Here is a 22,632-nt window from a genome sequence, read left to right as displayed (position 1 = left end):
GTATTTCTGCTAGTCTAGGTGACTTGTAAATATCAGTTTTCAATAGAAATACTTTTATATATCACATTTAACATTCTAAACTCAACTCTTGTTAATTTTGCTTTAATTAATGGTCGACGGTTTAAAAAGAATGATTATTGCATATTACATTTGAATATTCAATGCTTCAAATTAAAATTTTTCTTTTCTTATATTTCATAAACTGTTTTGCTTTGATGTTAAGTATTATTAGAACGTTATTTATGTTAATAAGGTTTTTAAAATAAATTTAGTTAGAACTGAATATAGCAATTTCCAATATCAACACTACTTTGCACAAATGCACAAAACACCACCAATGTCTTTAAGTGTGGTGGAAGATAGCAATTGAGCTATCATTAATGTAACAAGATAAATAAAAGTTACTTTATAGTTTTTGAACAGCTATGGAACATGGACTTTATTAAGAATGCAAGACAACAGCTTAATTGACCTGAATTTGTGAATCCAAATTTTAGCAATAGTAAAATGAGTTAGTCTTTTACATTGGTTAACTTAGTGTATTATCATCCATTTGATTTAGCAAGCACATTGTTTGTATTATTTATAGTGAAAGTGAAAGTTATGATTTATACAATAAGAAAAGGCAATTATTATCTATTGACTGAATAATATTATTTTACCTGTTTATTAAAATGCGATTTAAGATTTATAAGGAAATATCTTTCAATTATATGTTTAGGTATATTTCTTGTTTAAACTTCTTACACGAATACGAATTTCTTAATTGCCCTTTTTCTAAATAAGGACTGATTTATTTATAAAATTTTCTAATCCTTCCAGCAGAAGGGAAAAATGTGCAACATTTCACAGGAAGAAATATTCTATGACTACACTGACAAAATACATTTAGATCGAGTATTTTCATTACTGTTTAAAGAGATATAAGCCAATATGACTCATTCACCCACGTATTTAAGCGAACAACAAATACCATCTCTAAGATATTTTTAGAATATTCATCTTTTTATATTTCTCTCCAAATGGTATGCACAATTTATAGGGCATACAGCACAGCAAATCTAAATTTTTCTTAATCTGCCTCCAATTCTTTTGTGTTTCCTTCTTGCTTAAGAAGTTTCAGATATGAAAGTGTTAATAATGTCTTTAAAAATAACTTCTATTTAAGAAGAAAAAATCATGTTACTTCTTAATCTTTCTAATTCTGTTCTCATAAGATGAACTTGGATTTGTTTCTTTAACACTGAATCCTTTAATAGACACCTGATTTCTTCACTAATGAAAGGAATGACATCAGATTCCTAGGTAAGTACTATTAAATAAGTCACACACAATAGTAACACTGTTTCGTGTAACAGAAAATAAATATTTGGTTCAGTCTCCTGTATATGCCTTTTTTTTTGGTAATGCAGTGATTAAGGACAGGTAAATAGCATGCAAAAGATTATGCAGTAGTTTGCAGTTTGCCTTTTGACCATCACTGAAAAATTTCTGCTAGGAAGTGAAAGCCAGGCATAATTCACTAAAATTACACTGAATGCCTCGTGATCAATAGAGATAAATCTAGTTTTGTTGTTAAATCGATTCTCCCCTTTATAGAGATATACTGTCTTGATTGTTTTAAGAATAATTGTTTCACTAAGGATTTTTATGGTGATTAGGAAAAGGTAAACAACAGAAAACTTAATGCACCTCCTTGGCATTGCCAGCATTTCAAGTTAATTTGCTAGAGATAGCAATAGAGATTATATCATTTTGAGCAATAATGTTTTCCTGAAAGAAATTCAGTGAGGCTGATTTCCTTTCAGAAATAAGCAACCTCTGTGTTTGTTTTACTTTTATAAAATTTGCAGATCTTGCCAATATAAATATTCACTAATGCATAGGCTCTCTTATAGCTTTTATCACTTTCCTTGATTTCTTGGCATAGATCACACTGAAAAAGTCCAGATAATTTTTTTTTTTTTTGTATTACAAAAATGTTTAGACTAGACTCAGGGACAAAGGTAGACCCTAAGGATTGCTTACAGTGGTGTTGCTGAATTATTTCTTAACTGTGTGTGTGTGTTCTACCCAGTTTCCAATTTTTACTAAAACATTTCCTATTTTAAATATTCCATAAACAATGATTCAAATGCAGTACACTTAAACACTAAGGGTGAAAGAAAAACATGAATTTAAGTAATAAACCATTGTTCTATTTTTAAAAGAACTGAAACAAAAAATACTAAATATACTTTACTGAATGGTTTTAGTGAAACAACCGATTTAATGCTAGATATATATAAATGGATAATAAATACAAATATAATTTAATTCATATATTTGTATAATGTATTATCATTTATATATCCCTTTATAGAGAGTAAAGTATTTTAATGAGCAATAGGGAATATTTCTTATAAAATCTTAAATTATCAAATCACATGCTTTTGTAAATAACATAATTTTATAAATAATAATATCATAGAATGAGCTCATTTTGAAATTTTATTAAAATCTAAAGCTTAATGTGAGGTATTCCTTTGGGTCAATAACAATCTCACTGGTATATATCTAAGGTAATTATATTTCAGATAAACAATTTCTATTTTCCCATAACACAGCTAAAATATACAATAAGACAAAGTTGTAAATATTTTAGTCAGGAAGCAAATCCTATACTTTCTTCCTACCTGTATGCACGTATTATAAAATAGAAACAAAGCATTTAAACAATTCATGAATATAACATATTTTGAATTTATCAATAAGAAAGAAGAATCCTAAACAATATTATAGCATGGCTTCTTCCTCTGAAACACAAAAGAAATAATACTGTTAGCATGCAAATTTTTATTACTCATTTTCTTAATGCCAAGTAAATTTTAACCCATAACAATCTACTTAAACCCTTCTGAGAGGCAATTTTGTGTGTATGTGTGTATACAAAGTCGCTTTACCAGTGAAGTTTTGGCTTTTCAACAATTATTTAGGTTAAGCTATCAACTATTCACAGATTTCATCATATATACAGAAATTATCTTAAAAATGTTTCAATATTGAGGAAGATACAGATTGTTATGTTTAAGTATGTCTTAAAACATAAATCATTTTTCCATTCAGTGAGCTAGTAACTATGGTAAATAAAACTCAAGGAAGCTAAACAAAATCAAAGCAGTTGTGACTTCCAAACAGAAAACACATTACAAGTCACAGACTGGAAAAGCTGACAACTTCTCAAGCAGGGGTGTTAATGTAGGAGCTGTGTATGGCATTGTTGTAACACTGAAATTTATGAAACGCACTTCCCTTCTGTATTTGATGTACTTCCATTGACCCGACCCCAGCGCTGTGTAAAGAAGAAGGCTGCCAGGTAATTCTTTCCTTGATTTCTTTGTAATGGATATAAATGAAATAAAAATGATCCAGTTTTATTTAGAAACGAAACATTTAGTGGAATATAAAAGGCATACTTGTAGGAAATTGGTACATGTATTTAAAAAGGAGTGTGCTCCACCGCCTCAGTACCTGGATAATGGTTACTGCTCACATGACCCTCATAAACACTTTACTTCAGGCTTTCACAGTTAGAAACAAAATTAACCCTTTAAAAAAGCTCCAAATTATCTGCGGAAAATTCACATGCCAGTGGTTACTTTTTCTCATGGAAACGTGACAAGGCCAGAAGATATGCTTTGAGGTCACAGGCCACAAGTAACCTTATACATATTAACCATCCTGCTATATATTAATGTACCAAGATTTCAGCAGGCTCTGGAACATTAAACCTTCTGTCATTCTTGTCCCTACTGAGTTTGATTCTGCTGAGGTTTAGTGGAATTATAAACACATATGAAAATATGCATAATATATTTCTTTTTTGAAGTGATTATAATGTGATGTTTCTGCACTGCCAGCATTCATAATAAAGCAAATGTGATGTTTCTGTGCAATATGACATCCACCGTAATCTTATTAACATGTAAGCAGCATAAAACAAAACATGCACTGTATTACCTGCTTTATTTAAAGGCATAGAACAAATAGATTAATTAATGTAAACTTTTATGATCTTCGGCAACAGACACGTGCCGTCAAGTTTGGAAATCCTTGCAGTCGCAGACACAGGTGTGTCAAAAGAAGGGTTTTAACAATTGTTAAGTTCTCCCTTAACAAATAAAACAATAATATCCAAACTAACTACGTGTAGTTTTAAATCGATTGATCATTTTGAACACCCAGAGAAGATGAATGACAGTGAGCAACATTTACCTGACACCCTTGAATATTTCACAGAGACAAGTTGATATGAGTTTGTATAAATACTAATATTAAGCAGAATTAGCTTTGGAAAAAATAAAGAAATTGTACTGAGGTGAAAATTGTCACTGTCAGGAGAAATGAAGTTATATCAGAGAACAAGTGACATACAATTTTCTCTAGAGTGTTTTTAATAAAAATAGCTTTTCTTTGAATATTTTGAAGTCAGACATGAGAGGCAATCTGGGCGTTTGTCAGAGTTTGAGAGTGTGAAAAATTGCTGCCTTAAATCATTTAAGCTGAAAAGCAACTTCTTCCTGCTGAGATAATTTCACGTTGACTTACCGTGCAAGCCCTTCAGGCATTCCCAGCTCAGAGCAGAAGTTTTCAAGGGAAAAACACAGAGCGAGAACATGGGAGAAGCTGGGACAAGAATCAGCAGCAACTCCAGGCGTTCACGCACATCTGACTTTGATTAATTAGAGAGCTGCTTTTCTATGTCCACATGTACTGCCTGATGGAAAGGTAGAGTGGACCGGGATACACAAACTTGGAGTTGACTCTGTTAGGTTTCAGCAGGTTTTGACACCTTCTACCAAGCTTGCAGAATCGCTGCTTAGGGAGGACTAAATTGCTGAAGCAGACTTTTAAGTTATTCATTTTCCTAATGCAGAGAAATTATCTGAACTGCAATAGATTTGATTTTCAACAGTGAATAAATCAGTTACTGTAAATGTTTAGGTTAGATGAACAACTATCTTGCTGCATAATGAAGGAGGAGTTATTTCCACTTTGAGGGGGAAAGTTTTTTGATGTAACTATTCATTTTTGCATTTAAGTACCACTCTATATGATGTTTTCCCTTTTATTTATTTATTTATTTATTTATTTATTTATTTTTAAACATCTTTATTGGGGTATAATTGCTTTACAATGGTGTGTTAGTTTCTGCTTTACAACAAAGTGAATCAGCTATACATATACATATGTTCCCATATGTCTTCCCTCTTGCGTCTCCCTCCCTCCCACTCTCCCCATCCCACCCTTCCAGGCTGTCACAAAGCACCGAGCTAATATCCCTGTGCCTTGCGGCTGCTTCCCCCCAGCTATCTACCTTACTACGTTTGTTAGTGTGTATATGTCCATGACTCTCTCTCGCCCTGTCAAAACTCACCCTTCCCCCTCCCCATATCCTTAAGTCCGTTCTCCAGTAGGTCTGCGTCTTTATTCCTATCTTACCCCTAGGTTCTTCATGACATTTTTTTCCCTTAAATTCCATATATATGTGTTAGCATACGGTATTTGTCTTTTTCTTTCTGACTTACTTCACTCTGTATGACAGATTCTAGGTCTATCCATCTCATTACAAATAGCTCAATTTCATTTCTTTTTAAGGCTGAGTAATATTCCATTGTGTATATGTGCCACATCTTCTTTATCCATTCATCCGATGATGGGCGCTTAGGTTGTTTCCATGTCCTGGCTATTGTAAATAGAGCTGCAATGAACATTTTGGTACATGACTCTCTTTGAATTTTGGTTTTCTCAGGGTATATGCCAAGTAGTGGGATTGCTGGGTCATATGGTAATTCTATTTGTAGTTTTTTAAGGAACCTCCATACTGTTCTCCACAGTGGCTGAACCAATTCACATTCCCACCAGCAGTGCAAGAGTGTCCCCTTTTCTCCACACCCTCTCCAGCATTTATTGTTTCTTGATTTTTTGATGATGGCCATTCTGACTGGTGTGAGATGATATCTCATTGTAGTTTTGATTTGCATTTCTCTAATGATTAATGATGTTGAGCATTCTTTCATGTGTTTGTTGGCATTCTGTATATCTTCTTTGGAGAAATGTCTATTTAGGTCTTCTGCCCATTTTTGGATGGGGTTGTTTGTTTTTTTGTTATTGAGCTGCATGAGCTGCTTGTAAATTTTGGAGATTAATCCTTTGTCAGTTGCTTCATTTGCAAATGTTTTCTCCCATTCTGAGGGTTGTCTTTTGGTCTTGGTTATGGTCTCCTTTGCTGTGCAAAAGCTTTGAAGTTTCATTAGGTCCCATTTGTTTATTTTTGTTTTTATTTCCATTACTCTAGGAGGTGGGTCAGAAAGGATCTTGCTGTGATTTATGTCATAGAGTGTTCTTCCTATGTTTTCTTCTAAGAGTTTGATAGTTTCTGGCTTTACATTTAGGTCTTTAATCCATTTTGAGCTTATTTTTGTGTATGGTGTTAGGGAGTGATCTAATCTCATACTTTTACATGTACCTGTCCAGTTTTCCCAGCACCATTTATTGAAGAGGCTGTCCTTTCTCCACTGTACATTCCGGCCTCCTTTATCAAAGATAAGGTGTCCATATGTGCGTGGGTTTATCTCTGGGCTTTCTATCCTGTTCCACTGATCTATCTTTCTGTTTTTGTGCCAGTACCATACTGTCTTGATTACTGTTGCTTTGTAATATAGTCTGAAGTCAGGGAGCCTTATTCCTCCAGCTCCTTTTTTCGTTCTCAAGATTGCTTTGGCTATTCGGGGTCTTTTGTGTTTCCATACAAATTGCGAAATTTTTTGTTCTAGTTCTGTGAAAAATGCCAGTGGTAGTTTGATAGGGATTGCATTGAATCTGTAGATTGCTTTGGGTATTAGAGTCATTTTCACAATGTTGATTCTTCCCATCCAAGAACATGGTATATCTCTCCATCTATTTATATCATCTTTAATTTCTTTCATCAGTGTCTTATAATTTTCTGCATACAGGTCTTTCGTATCCTTAGGTAGGTTTATTCCTAGATATTTTATTCTTTTTGTTGCAATGGTAAATGGGAGTGTTTTCTTGACTTCACTTTCAGATTTTTCATCATTAGTATATAGGAATGCCATAGATTTCTGTGCATTAATTTTGTATCCTGCTACTTTACCAAATTCATTGATTAGCTCTAGTAGTTTTCTGGTAGCATCTTTAGGATTCTCTATGTATAGTATCATGTCATCTGCAAACAGTGACAGCTTTACTTCTTCTTTTCCGATTTGGATTCCTTTTATTTCCTTTTCTTCTCTGATTGCTGTGGCAAAAACTTCCAAAACTATGTTGAATAAGAGTGGTGAGAGTGGGCAACCTTGTCTTGTTCCTGATCTTAGTGGAAATGCTTTCAGTTTTTCACCATTGAGGATGATGTTTGCTGTGGGCTTGTCATATATGGCTTTTATTATGTTTAGGAAAGTTCCCTCTATGCCTACTTTCTGGAGGGTTTTTATCATAAATGGGTGTTGAATTTTGTCGAAAGCTTTCTCTGCATCTATTGAGATGATCATATGGTTTTTTCTCCTTCAATTTGTTAATATAGTTTATCACATTGATAGATTTGCGTATATTGAAGAATCCTTGCATTCCTGGAATAAACCCCACTTGATCATGGTGTATGATCCTTTTAATGTGCTGTTGGATTCTGTTTGCTAGTATTTTGTTGAGGATTTTTGCATCTATGTTCATCAGTGATATTGGCCTGTAGTTTTCTTTCTTTGTGACATCCTTGTCTGGTTTTGGTATCAAGGTGATGGTGGCTTCGTAGAAGGAATTTGGGAGTGTTCCTCCCTCTGCTATATTTTGGAAGAGTTTGAGAAGGATAGGTGTTAGCTCTTCTCTAAACGTTTGATAGAATTCACCTGTGAAGCCATCTGGTCCTGGGCTTTTGTTTGTTGGAAGGTTTTTAATCACAGTTTCAATTTCAGTGCTTGTGATTGGTCTGTTCATATTTTCTATTTCTTCCTGATTCAGTCTTGGCAGGTTGTGCATTTCTAAGAATTTGTCCATTTCTTCCAGATTGTCCATTTTATTGGCATAGAGTTGCTTGTAGTAATCTCTCATGATTTTTTTTATTTCTGCAGTGTCAGTTGTTACTTCTCCTTTTTCATTTCTAATTCTATTGATTTGAGTCTTCTCCCTTTTTTTCTTGATGAGTCTGGCTAGTGGTTTATCTATTTTGTTTATCTTCTCAAAGAACCAGCTTTTAGTTTTATTGATCTTTGCTATTGTTTCCTTCATTTCTTTTTCATTTATTTCTGATCTGATTTTTATGATTTCTTTCCTTCTGCTAGCTTTGGGGTTTTTTTGTTCTTCTTTCTCTAATTGCTTGAGGTGCAAGGTTAGGTTGTTTATTCGAGATGTTTCCTGCTTCTTAAGGTGGGCTTGTATTGCTATAAACTTCCCCCTTAGAACTGCTTTTGCTGCATCCCATAGGTTTTGGGTCGTTGTGTCTCCATTGTCATTTGTTTCTAGGTATTTTTTTATTTCCTCTTTGATTTCTTCAGTGATCACTTCATTATTAAGTAGTGTATTGTTTAGCCTCCATGTGTTTGTATTTTTTACAGATCTTTTCCTGTAATTGATATCTAGTCTCATGGCGTTGTGGTCGGAAAAGATACTTGATACAATTTCAGTTTTCTTAAATTTACCAAGGCTTGATTTGTGACCCAAGATATGATCTATCCTGGAGAATGTTCCATGAGCACTTGAGAAAAATGTGTATTCTGTTGTTTTTGGATGGAGTGTCCTATAAATATCAATTAAGTCCATCTTGTTTAATGTATCATTTAAAGCTTGTGTTTCCTTATTTATTTTCATTTTGGATGATCTGTCCATGGGTGAAAGTGGGGTGTTAAAGTCCCCTACTATGAATGTGTTACTGTTGATCTCCCCTTTTATGGTTGTTAGTATTTGCCTTATGTATTGAGGTGCTCCTATGTTGGGTGCATAAATATTTACAATTGTTATATCTTCTTCTTGGATCGATCCCTTGATCATTATGTAGTGTCCTTCTTTGTCCCTTTTAATAGTCCTTATTTTAAAGTCTATTTTGTCTGATATGAGAATTGCTACTCCAGCTTTCTTTTGGTTTCCATTTGCATGGAATATCTTTTTCCATCCCCTTACTTTCAGTCTGTATGTGTCTCTAGTTCTGAAGTGGGTCTCTTGTAGACAGCATATATAAGGGTCTTGTTTTTGTATCCATTCAGCCAATCTGTGTCTTTTGGTGGGAGCATTTAGTCCATTTACATTTAAGGTAATTATTGATATGTATGTTCCTATTTCCATTTTATATACTGTTTTGGGTTCGCTACTATAGGTCATTTCCTTCTCTTGTGTTTCGTGTCTAGAGAAGTTCCTTTAGCATTTGTTGTAAAGCTGGTTTGGTGGTGCTGAACTCTCTCAGCTTTTGCTTGTCTGTAAAGGTTTTAATTTCTCCATCAAATGTGAATGAGATCCTTGCTGGGTAGAGTAGTCTTGGTTTCAGGCTATTCTCCTTCATCACTTTCAGTATGTCCTGCCACTCCCTTCTGGCTTGTAGGGTTTCTGCTGAGAGATCAGCTGTTAACCTTATGGGGATTCCCTTGTGTGTTATTTGTTGTTTTTCCCTTGCTGCTTTTAATATGCTTTCTTTGTATTTAATTTTTGACAGTTTGATTAATATGTGTCTTGGCGTGTTTCTCCTTGTATTTATCCTGTATGGGACCCTCTGTGCTTCCTGGACTTGATTAACTATTTCCTTTCCCATATTAGGGAAGTTTTCAACTATAATCTCTTCAAATATTTTCTCAGTCCCTTTCTTTCTTTCTTCTTCTTCTGGAACCCCTATAATTCGAATGTTGGTGCGTTTCATGTTGTCCCAGAGGTCTCTGAGACTGTCCTCAGTTCTTTTCATTCTTTTTTCTTTATTCTGCTCTGCAGTAGTTATTTCCACTACTTTATCTTCCAGGTCACTTATCCGTTCTTCTGCCTCAGTTATTCTGCTATTGATCCTATCTAGAGTGATTTTAATTTCATTTATTGCATTGTTCATCGTTGCTTGTTTCATCTTTAGTTCTTGTAGGTCCTTGTTAACTGTTTCTTGCATTTTGTCCATTCTACTTCCAAGATTTCGGATCATCCTTACTATCATTATTCTGAATTCTTTTTCAGGTAGATTGCCTATTTCCTCTTCATTTGTTAGGTCTGGTGGGTTTTTATCTTGCTCCTTCATCTGCTGTGTGTTTTTCTGTCTTCTCATTTTGCTTATCTTACTGTGTTTGGGGTCTCCTTTTTGCAGGCTGCAGGTTCGTAGTTCCCGTTGTTTTTGATGTCTGTCTCCAGTGGCTAAGGTTGTTTCAGTGGGTTGTGTAGGCTTCCTGGTGGAGGGGACTAGTGCCTGTGTTGTGCTGGATGAGGCTGGATCTTGTCTCTCTAGTGGGCAGGTTCACGTCTGGTGGTGTGTTTTGGGGTGTCTGTGGCCTTATTATGATTTTAGGCAGCCTCTCTGCTAATGGGTGGGGTTGTGTTCCTGTTTTGCTAGTTGTTTGGCATAGGTTGTCCAGCACTGTGGCTTGCTGGTCGTTGAGTGAAGCTGGGTGCTGGTGTTAAGATGGAGGTCTCTGGGAGATTTCCGCTGTTTAATATTATGTGGAGCTGGGAGGTCTCTTGTTGACCAGTGTCCTGAAGTTGGCTCTCCTACCTCAGAGGCAGAGCCCTGACTCCTGGCTGGAGCACCAAGAGCCTTTCATCCACACGGCTCAGAATAAAAGGGAGAAAAAGTAGAGAGAATTAGTAGAAGTATGAGGAAAGAAAGAAGGAAAGGAGGAAAGGAAGGAAGGAAGAAAGAAGCAAAGAAGGAAAGAAAGGAGGGAGGGGGGGAGGGAGGGAGGAAGGAAGGAAGGAGGGAAAGAAGGAAAAAAAGACAGAAAGAAAGATGATACAGTAAAAATAAAATAAAGTATAATATAGTTATTGAATTAAAAAATATTTAGAAAAAAAAAGGGACGGATAGAACCTTAGGACAAATGTTGGAAGCAAAGCTATACAGAGAAAATCTTTCACAGAAGCATACACATACACCTTCACAAAAAGAGGTAAAGGGGGAAAAATCATAAATCCTGCTCCCTGAGACCACCTCCTCAATTTGGGGTGATTCGTTGTCTAAAGGAGGGAGGGAAGGAAGGAAAGAAAGAAAGAACGAAGGTAAAGTATAATAAAGTTATTACAATTAAACTTAATTATTAAGAAAAAGAATTTTTTAAAAAAAGTCATGGACGGATATAGCCCTAGGACAAATGGTGGAAGCTAGAGTATACAGACTAGATGTCACACAGGAGCATACACGTACACCTTCACAAAAAGAGGAAAAGGGAAAAAAATCATAGATCTCGATCCTAAATTCCCCCTCTTCAATTTGGGATCATTCCTTGTCTATTCAGGTATTCCACAGATGCAGGGTATATCAAGTTGATTGTGGAGCTTTAATCCGCTGCTTCTGTGGCTGCTGGGAGAGATTTCCCTTTCTCTTCTTTGTTTTCACAGCTCTCAGGAGCTCAGCTTTGGATTTGGCCCTGCCTCTGCGTGTAGGTCGCTGGAGGGCGTCTGTTTTTTCGCTCAGACAGGACGGGGTTAAAGGAGCCGCTGATTCGGGGCCTCCGGCTCACTCAGGCCGGGGGTTGGGGGATGGGGGAAGGAGGGGCACTGCGTGCGGGGCCGGCCTGCGGGCGGCAGAGGCAGCGTGACGTTGCGGCAGAGGCCGGCGTGACGTTGCACCAGCCTGAGACCCGCCGTGCGTACTCCCGGGGAAGTTGTCCCTGGATCCCGGGAACCTGGCAGTGGCGGGCTGCACAGGCTCCGCGGAAGAGGGGTGTGGAGAGTGACCTGTGCTCGCACACAGGCCCCTTGGTGGCGGCAGCAGCAGCCTTAGCGTCTCCCGCCCGTCTCTGGGGTCCGCGGTTTTAGCCGCGGCTCGCGCCCGTCTCTGGGGTTTGTGCTTTCAGCCGCGGCTCGCGCCCGTCTCGGGGGCTCGCGCCCTCAGCCGCGGCTCGCGCCCGTCTCTGGGGTTTGCGCTTTCAGCCGCGGCTCGCGCCCGTCTCGGGGGCTCGCGCCCTCAGCCGCGGCTCGCGCCCGTCTCTGGGGTTCGCGCTTTTAGCCGCGGCTCGCGCCCGTCTCTGGAGTTCCTTTAAGCAGCGCTCTTAAACCCCTCTCCTCGCGCACCAGGAAACAAAGAGGGAAGAAAAAGTCTCTTGCCTCTTCGGCCGGTGCAGGCTTTTCCCCGAACTCCCTCCCGGCTAGTCGTGGTGCACTAACCCCTTCAGGCTATGTTCAAGCCGCCAACCCCAGTCCTCTCCCTGAGCTCCGTCCAAAACCAAAACCCGAGCCTCAGCTCGCAGCCCCGCCCGCCCCGGCGGGTGAGCAGACAAGCCACTCGGGCTGGTGAGTGCCGGTCAGCACCGATCGTCTGTGCAGGAATCTCCCCGCTTTGCCCTCCGCACCCGTCGCTGTGCACTACTCCGCGGTCCCGATACTCCCCCCTCTGCCTCCCGCAGTCTCCGCCCGCGGAGGGGATTCCTAGTGTGTGGAAACTTTTCCTCCTTCACAGCTCCCTCCCACTGGTGCAGGTGCCGTCCTTATTCTTTTGTCTCTGTTTTTTCTTTTGCCCTACCCAGTTACGTGGGGAGTTTCTTGCCTTTTGGGAGGTCTGAGGTCTTCTGCCAGCCTTCAGTAGGAGTTCTGTAGGAGTTGTTCCACGTGTGGATGTATTTCTGGTGTATCCGTGGGGAGGAAGGCGATCTCCGCGTCTTACTCTTCCGCCATCTTCAAGGTCCCCCTTCCCTTTTATTTAAATTTAAAAATTCTATGTTGAAAATCTTTCTATATTCCTCAATTGTTTCACATTCAATAAAATGTTTTCTTCAACTCTTCATAAAATGTTAAAATTTAAGAAGTATCCCACCGTTTAACATTTTACTGAACGTTAATATACATGAAAAATCACTTTAGGAATATTGCTTTAAGGCTACTAAATATTCAAATAATAAATATAAGTTCAATTTAAAAAAACAATAATTAATGGTCTAAACTATCAAATAATTATCTGAAATTTGAAAAAATAGATATAAGTGCATTCTTAATGCATAGCTTCATTGAAATTTCTGATTCAGAAACAAAATACTCAAAACTAAAGCCTCTTGGTTTCCAGAAAGACAACTCTTTTTTAAAAAAATCATATTTGAGTCTTCTTAAATCTTTCATTACTCTGACTTCATTTATGTTACATAATGAAAATTCTCCTTCACTCCTTCCCCCCCACCTTGTTTGCTTATTTATCATGGAAACTGCTTTTTTACAAGTTTTTGTTTTTTAATTTAGTGAGGTTCATGGTTGCTTACTACCTTCTTATGTTCCTAAGTAAATGTGGCAGGATAAATGATTCCTTCAACCAGATTTGTATGCGATACTATTTTCCATCTTAGACCTTTAGGCTCACAAGAGTTAAGATTCAAACTGACCTTGACCAACATTTTCTCCATTTCTGGTTTGGTGACATAATGGACGAATACAGGCTTAATATCAATCGCTTCTAAGGTAGAATTTGAGAAAGTCTTGCTGTGCATCAGCCAAGACATAGAGTCCCTAATGAAATAATAGGATCCTTAGTTATTATCATAATTTTTTTATAGAGAAGTCCTCACATCAGACATTGTCCCCTGCCTCTGTCAATCATATATTGCAATTAACTTATTAAATTGCACTTGAATTGGATTGACGACTAGAGAGGGGAAACTAGAAAGTTCTTGAAAACAGATTCTTCTTTTACATCCTTCAAACACTTCTGCATCAGAGAATGCGGGACATGGGTTTCTTTCTATAGCAAATTAATTTTTCACTTTTAACTTAAATAGGAGAGATTTTTAAAAACCCCTTCAGTGAACTGGATACTTACAGTTCATCCCTCATTTCTCCTCCCCATCCCCAGGGGAAGTAGCAATTAACATGATGATTGAGATATCCTTAATGTGTTAACTATTAACAGTCCAATTCAATTCATCAAATACGAATTTAGCTTAAAAATACATTCAAGATGCAAAGATGAGCAAGACAGAATTCCAAGTAGCTGAGTTATGAAATAAGAAAAGCAAATGACATGTGCCAAAGAGAGGTAAGAAGAAAGTTTCAGGGGGATTCAAAGGAGGAAGAAATGAATCAAGAACAAAATATTTATTGAGTACCTGTTGTGTGTCTGACACGTATGACATGAAACCTGACCTCTAATAGTTCAGAGATTATTGGTAAAAACACATAAGTAAACATACGATTACCAAACAAAGAATCAGCATTAGAATAAAGATAAGAACAGAGTGCTAAGGGGATATGCGGGAAGATATGCACAGACCATTGAGCCTGAGAGAACCAGAGAAGACTTCACGATGGGGACAACAGTTCAGAATGACTGTGAAGATTTCCAGCGGAAGACACAGCATTAGGCAAAGGCACACAGGAGGGGATGGCTCTGGCATGTCTGGGGAAAGGGGAATAGCCCACTGTGTCTCAAAAAGAAACATAGGGGCTGCACACAATTAATGGGGAACTGGGAATTGCCAACATGAAACCACATAACCTTTACGATCATGTACTTCTGAAGCTTCACCCAGGCATAATACAGTTTGTGGAAAAGAAGAAAGATAACATGACATGTGTATTAATTAGGAATAGCTTGGGCTGCAAGAAACAATAACTGACCAAAAGTTTAAGCCAAGAGGAGTTTATGGAGAAAGGGGGTGGCTGGCCAGCATTTCTCTGATTCCTTTGGTTACAACAAGCCTACTACACATTTTAGGAACCACATCCAAGTTCAAGTGAAACAGAAGTCAGGAGGGTGAAGGACTTCTCCTTAGGAAGCTACTCCTTTTATTTAGAAAGAGAAGCCTTCCCCAACAGACTTCCACTTAACCACTCATTAGCCAGAACTGGGTCCCATGTATATACCTCTAGCTGCAAGGAAGACTCAAAAATCAAGTACTTAACTTTCCAGCCTCACAGTAAAAGAGGATGTAGGAGTAGGGATCTGCAGCATCTGTGATAGTGTACTCTATCTATAATGGGCTATAGCTGGTGACACATACGTAAAATCACATGAGCTACACTTTTTTGCAGTGCATCCTACGCACCACTCACTGTTTACCAGACCTAACATATTGTAGTAACGGATACCTATTTGTTCCTCTTCTTTCCAAATAAATTCCCCTCTCCTCCATACCATATTTCACAATCAGATAGACAACAGCAAAATATTTTACTCAGGAGTCAGGAAGCTATGTCATTTACGGTACAACTTTATCAAAGACTGAACAATAGCCAGCTGTGTGGCCACAATTATACCACCTTTCTCCCCTCCTGCCAATGCTTCCCAACCCTTCATTGAAAGACGACCGCAAAGGTAAATAAATCTAGCAGAGCATAATGACCCTGGGGGAGGCACTCTGACTTAAACTTGAAAGCCTCTCCTACTTATTAGCTGAATCACCTTCCTGAGCCTTTTTCCTTACGATTAAAATGCAAATAATAATGGTATCTAACTCAAGCATGCTGTAAGGATTAAATGAGATAATAAATGTAAAGTGCTGTGGAAAGTGCCTAGTGAATATAATTGCTTAAACTTTTTAAAGTTTATTTATTTATTTTTTGCGGTACGTGGGCCTCTCACTGTTGTGGCCTCCGGCACAGGCTCCGGAGTGCAGGCTCAGCGGCCATGGCTCATGGGCCCAGCCGCTCCGCGGCATGTGGGATCTTCCCCGACCAGGGCACGAACCGGTGTCCCCTGCATCGGCAGGCGGACTCTCAACCACTGCGCCACCCGGGAAGCCCAAAAGTTTATTTTTAAATAAACGTTGTATCTCCATTATGAAATGTCCTCCCACTCCACCTGTATGTAGAAGTTTGAACGTGGCACCCCACTTCTTAAAAATTATCCTTTCCTAATTTAGTAACTTGTATCGTGTCTCTTTAAGTTTCCTTATAAATTAATATAATTTCTCAGAAAATTGTTGGTAGCCTTGGGGGAAGATTTCTACATCACTACAGGACCTTTGTTTTATGGCTTGTGATTGTATTGCTATTTCTTTCTGGCGTATATTTGACTGGACTGATTGGCCGGCGTGGACCAGGTATCTTACAACCAAAACAGAAGCAATGAAGCACATCTTCCCATAGTGAGAAGTTAAGCATAGTGCTTTTGTATATACTGAAAGGTAAGTGGTGTATTAAAAGCCACATCCACCCAAGAGCCAAATAATGAGGTTCCAGGGCACAAACCTCTGACTGGTAAAAAGTATCGATGGGCAGAACAGAGTTCTTCAGTTTTTTACACTGTACTTCTTACAACTCAGCTTTTGAGGAAGATTCTAACTTATGTTCTCTGATAAAAATCACTGACCATTATCAAGTTTCATTGATGAAGGAGAGATTATGTCCTATATATAAAACCGAGATGGACAACCTAAAGTCGGCCTTGGGATTATCAATAGAACCTATGCTGGAAAGATGGTTTTTAATGCATCTGAAACTCTGAATATCTGCTCTACTTGTTCTGTTGCACTCCCTTCCTGCCTCTCTCTGGAAATCTCAAAGCAGGGAGCTGCCTCTGACATTAATAATTGACAGGTTTGAGGATACCAGGAAAGACTGTGGAGGGTATGTCTGTACACATCATGGTCTAAGTGGACGTCATCTCTTGGAGTTTGCAGCTGGTATTTATGGACCTACATGTCTGCTCTCCTGTATCTGTAACACTCTCCTCTCCTCCCCGCCCCACACACGGCATTCACAGTCTGAGACTGGCTTTACAGAGGGCATCTTCTCTGACCTTGAGGCAATTTTCTAGTTTCTTCCACAACTCTGAGGATTCTTCTACTTCCACTCCAGCTCTTGTTTCATGTCCAGTGCTCAATCTCCTTTCTATTTTACCACTGTGTCATTATATGAGTCTTTTACTTGTGTCAAATAGGGCAGCATCAATTATTACAATTGACTTCTATGTTTAAAGTATTCCAGTCTCTGAAGCAAAAGCTGACAAATTATCCCAGGTACATTCTTATCAGAACACTATTACCTTGATGTATTACCACAGTAGGGTCTAGTAATAATGACAAATAAATGTGGAGAATGGGAGAGAAACAAAGAAAACATAGACTGTATTTAATACAAAAGGAGGAAAATGCATTTTGTAACAAATTTTTAATCCTATTTATTTAAATTAACCTGAGATCAATTTCAACAAAATGTTACATTTTTGATGAGCTGTTATAAATGTAAAGCTGAATATTATCTCAGCCTCTGTCTCTGGTAACTTAGCAGCCCATGAAACACTGTACAGCCCTTCCTTCCCTATACCCTGTCTCCTTAACGGCCACCACTTTTATTCCACTTATGAACTGAGTATATAACTTTGATGGATGCCTGATCAACTGTCGAAGTAGTAATTTCTCCTTATTGCGTTGATTACCAAAGTAAAATATTGTCTGCATACTTCCTTAGAAACTTATATTTGAGTCTTACAAAGAGAAAAAAAGATGATTTCGACTGTGCTGCAGAGTTAAATAAATAGTTCGTTGTGGCATTATCGATCAAGGAGAGGGATAGGGTTTTAGGAGATTATTCCTCTGTAGTCCTTCTGCTTTCCAAATATTCCCCTTATAAGTTAGACATAAAGACATCTTGATTGATGTAACCGATTGGGGAAACCCAGGTTTAACTTTTTCACTCTTGCAAATGTCGTTAGTTTATTATTTTCATTTTTCATACAGTTTCTTCAGCTTAACCATAAAGTCTACAACGAGCTCATGATTGTAAATATACTGATTCCATTAACTTCACAGTGTTCCTAATCCGTGTTTTTTTTTCTTTCCTATATTTTTTAATTGTTATATATTTTCATATGCTCTCTTTGCACCCTACATGTCTCTTCTGTAATTAATTACAACTGCAGTTAATTACTTATTTAGGCTCTGTCCTCTTGCCAGATTATAAATCCCAAGTCTCCCTAGCTGTAGTCCCCAGTTCCTAGAAAAGAGCCCAGCTAATCAAAGGTGCTCCATAAACGTCTGATATGAGTGCAAGATGAAGCAAAGCAACACACTTCCCATAGGGAGCATGTAAAAAACATTTTGGCTTTAGACAAATCTCATATCTCTTTTGCTCAGTTTTGTCTCTTTTTTAAGCCTTTGCACTTTGAGGGCAATTTAACTCATATGTTTTTATTAATCTATACTCAATTATTCAGAATGCTCAGAAAAACCTGTTTGATGTCCAAGAAACTTCACAAAAGAAACAAAATGACACATTCGTTTATGGATGACACTTCTTTATTGTTTCCTTCTAAGAATAGTTTGAAACTAGAATTATTTTGTTCTCAGGTGAGACACACCTTCAATCTGAATTTCATCTAAAACTTAATTACTTTTCAAGATTCTCAGCGTTCAGGGTTGGCACTGGTGGGAAAACTATTCCAGGAGATTATAGTTTGCAGAAAAATTAAGGGAGCTGATATGTTTTTAATCTACTTTTATGAGGGTTATTGAATTTTTAGTTTATCTGAACATGTATAGATATTGATTTGATTTCATAATTTTAGATAAAATCAGTACTGCTGTCTACTCATATCTTATAAATTTCATTTATCTTACCCTCATAGACTGTGGCATAATATAAACAGTCACCTGAACGTTTTCTTGCAACAACTGTAAACTCTACATAAACACATTTTTCTTACCACAAAATATCCTCTCTGTCACACTAACACCCTTAGCATGTTAGAGAGCATAAGTTGTCCCTCAGTATCTGCTCTCCTCTTCCTCCTTGATAATAGCAATGCCTGATTTTTAGCTGGACCACAGCTAAAAGACTAAAAGACCCAGCCCCCTCTTACAATAATTAGGGATGAATACATTTCGACCTATACAACTCATTGAAAATTTTTCTTCAAATTTTTCTTAAGGGAGGAGTCATGCCCTTTTCCAGCTGTCTGCCTTCCTCTTTCCTGCTGGCTGGAATGCAGCATAATTCAGAAGTCTGGAACTTAACCAGCCAAACTGAGACCTAGAAAGCAGAAGCCAGAAGCTGAAGATGATGGTAAATGCACACTAGCGTCTGGATCCTCAAGTATTTCATGAAGCTGCCCTGCACACACTGGATCACCTATCTCTAGACTTATTTCATGCAAAAAAAGAAGTAAATTTCTATTTTGGCCATTGTATTTGATTCCTTGAACTTATGGATGACCTAGTCCTAAATTAAAAAAAAAAAGGTATGTAGAAAATAATTTTAAAAGAGAAATATGATGAAAATGACAGCAAATATTATCTGCCTACGACACTGCCCACAGGTAAAGGCAATGGAACTTTTAAAGAAATTACTGTTTTCATCATTTTTTCTTTAAATTATTTCCTAGATGTATCAGTAAGGAACAGTTGCACTGTATGTACCAGGCTTCTTCTGTCCTTCAAAAGAGAAAAAAAGAACATTTCATGACTGGAGTGAGTATCAAGACATCTTAACCTAATAGTCACACTAAACTTTACTTATTCTGATTTGTTTTGCATTTTATTGTATATATTTTCATCCTTAATTATTTTCCACTTGCGTTCTTATTAACCTTTAGTCACCCTCTGCGTGGGAAGATCAGGAGCTAAATATTTTGGTGATGACCTGATGTATCAAATTAAACGAGGAGACTTCCTATTCATTTACAGTGCTTTCTCTAAGGCCAAGAGGCAGCTTATAGAGACTTGATGCCTGAAGGACAAAAACTACCTTTTCAGGGCTTCCCTGGTGGCACAGTGGTTGAGAGTCTGCCTGCCGATGCAGGGGACACAGGTTCGTGCCCCGGTCCGGGAAGATCCCACATGCCATGGAGCGGCTGGGCCCGTGAGCCATGGCCACTGAGCCTGCGCGTCCGGAGCCTGTGCTCCGTGACGGGAGAGGCCACAACAGTAAGAGGCCCGCGTACCGCAAAAAAAAAAAAAAAAAAAAAAAAAAAAAACTACCTTTTCATAACCTAGTAGAATATATTTTAGGGCATATGAGGAAAATGTGTATGGATTAATTACCAAGCATTAATTGTAAACAATTCATTCTGGTTGAACACAAAAATTCTTCTCCTCTAATAAATTTCAAAGTCTTCATTCTTATGAAGCAAGAAAGAAATGACTGTCCTGCCCATAAGAGGCTGGCATGCTCAGGATTCCTCATCACCAGACGAGGGTCACTGTGGGAGTCAGAGATTGTAGCGATGCATTCAAAGGCTAACTTCCACTTCACCTTCATTAAAATAACTGAAATGATTAATATATGATGATCTCTCATAGTGTTCTTCCTCATCTATTTATCATGATATGAGATTATTTGTGCAGGCAAACTGGGGAGCAACACAGAAGTCATAATGCATATTGTTATGGGGGTGGACATAAAAGCTCCCTCATAAGCAAGCACTTACACACGGGATAAAAAAAAAAAAATTTAAGTACATCTCGGAAACGTCTCTCCTCTCTGTTTGTCCTTCCCTGCTTACAACTTTTTTTTTCTTCGTTTACATAAGATCTGTAAAGGATGATCTCTCCTTGGAGTGGGCAAGGTCCTGGGAACCCTTTCTGATCACGCAAGTGCAATCATCATCAGCCCTTTGTCAACACTTCTTAGTTTCTGAACCTGCAAGGTGGGCTTGAAAATGAAAGGCTGTAAAATCTAGTCTATTATGCTAATCTCATTTCAAAGTAACACACATGGAAAGGGTACTATAATCCATATCCCAACCAGAATAAATAAAACACAAGAGTCTGCAGATACATAAGAAATAGTAGACTCTCTGGGCCTTAACAATCAGCATGGCATCCGGGCCACGGACCAAGTGTTTAGATCTGTGAGTAACTGTCTTATTTTTATCAAGTGTGCACCTTGCTCAGTTTCGAGCAAGGCCTTCTCTTTTAGCAGGGGAACCTCAAGCTTCTACAATGGAAACACCAAGGTAGAACTTCTGTAAAATAAACCAAGTTACATGTCCTATGTCTGAACTTATTTTTTAGTTATGAACGTCTTTGGAATTGATCTTTATGTATGATTTTGAATCATAATCATATGATTTTGAACTGTTTTCACTAAACTAAAAACAAACAAACACTTCCAGCTAGATTAACACACATATGCATATATTAACATACAATCTTAAAACTACACTGCATGCACAAAGACCACTGAAGTCTCTTAGACAAGTTATTATGACCACTAGAACCAAAAGAGTTTCAGTGAAGGTTGAGTAAACTAGGAAAAGGATTTGTTTATTATTTGTGTTCCTACCGTCTTTGAGCCCTGACTTTGGATAAAACATTGTCTATGATTCTCGATCTTAAAAAAAAAAAGCCTGTGCATACAGTCTTCATGGAAATCATAGACTCTTTTAAATTAGAAAACACCTCTATTTCTTTAACATTCCCCTTAGGTCCTGAGCCCTTCTCATAATACCATAACAGGGAGAATTTGATGTCAGCATGACTTACTAGTGGGAATGTTAACTTTGATCATTTAATTTTAAGGGGGTACCTGCCAGATTTCTGTACTGTAAAGTTACTAGCTTTTTGCTTTCCATGTTCTATTTATTAGCAGTGAATTACTAAATTCAGCTCATACTCTATTGGAATAGAATGGAGCTCTACCTCCTCCAGAGAGGAGTGTCAAATAATTTATGAACATTTGCTAAATTCACTGGGCGAAGATAATATGAAGCTACGCAAATATCCCATTCCTCCTTAAAGTTTCATCCACTAATTTTATACTGAGGTAACTTCCCTCAGTATAATCATGAGGAAGCATCAGACAATACTAATTGAGGGACATTCTATAAGGTGGGTGATCTGTATTTTCCAAAAGTATTAGGGTCATGAAAAACAAGGAACACTAAGAAAAATGTCACAAACCAGAGGAGATTAAGGCCACATGACAACTAAATGCAATGTGATTGGATCTTGGAACAGAAAAAAGACATAAATGCAGAAACTGGTGAAATCTGAATAAAGTCTGTAGTTTAACAGTATTGTACCAATGTTAATTTCTTAGGCTTAACTATGGTTATGTAAGATATAAACATTAGGGGAAAAGCTGGGTGAAGGGTATATGTGTACAGGAATTAAACTACATTTGTAACTCTTGTACAAATTTAAAATAATTTCAAAATAAAAATATTTTTTAAAGGGTATATAAAAATTGAAACAGAACTTCATTTGAAGGATGGGAGAAGAAAGAAGTATAAAAAACTAAAATTCTTATATCCTTTATGTGGAGCAAACTATTTTAAAATTGATTTATTAAGAAATGTCATAGGGCAATCATATTACAATATGTAAATGACAAAACAGTACAATATATCAATGTATCAAATCAGCATGTTGTACACCTTAACCTGACACTGTATGTCTAATATATTCCAAATAAATAAATAAATGAGAAATAGCAATCTACACATGTAAGTTAGAGATAAGGACTTAACACTAGACATTAGGCCTAAAAGAAGAAAGTGATTGTCTCTGGGAAGCAGGACCAGCAGAAGAGTGCAGGGGGCTG

The sequence above is a fragment of the Phocoena sinus genome, chromosome 9 (assembly GCF_008692025.1).
Source record: "Phocoena sinus isolate mPhoSin1 chromosome 9, mPhoSin1.pri, whole genome shotgun sequence".
Classification (NCBI taxonomy): domain Eukaryota; kingdom Metazoa; phylum Chordata; class Mammalia; order Artiodactyla; family Phocoenidae; genus Phocoena; species Phocoena sinus.
The sequence above is the reverse complement of the archived record's forward strand: the minus strand, read 5'-3'. Positions refer to the sequence as shown.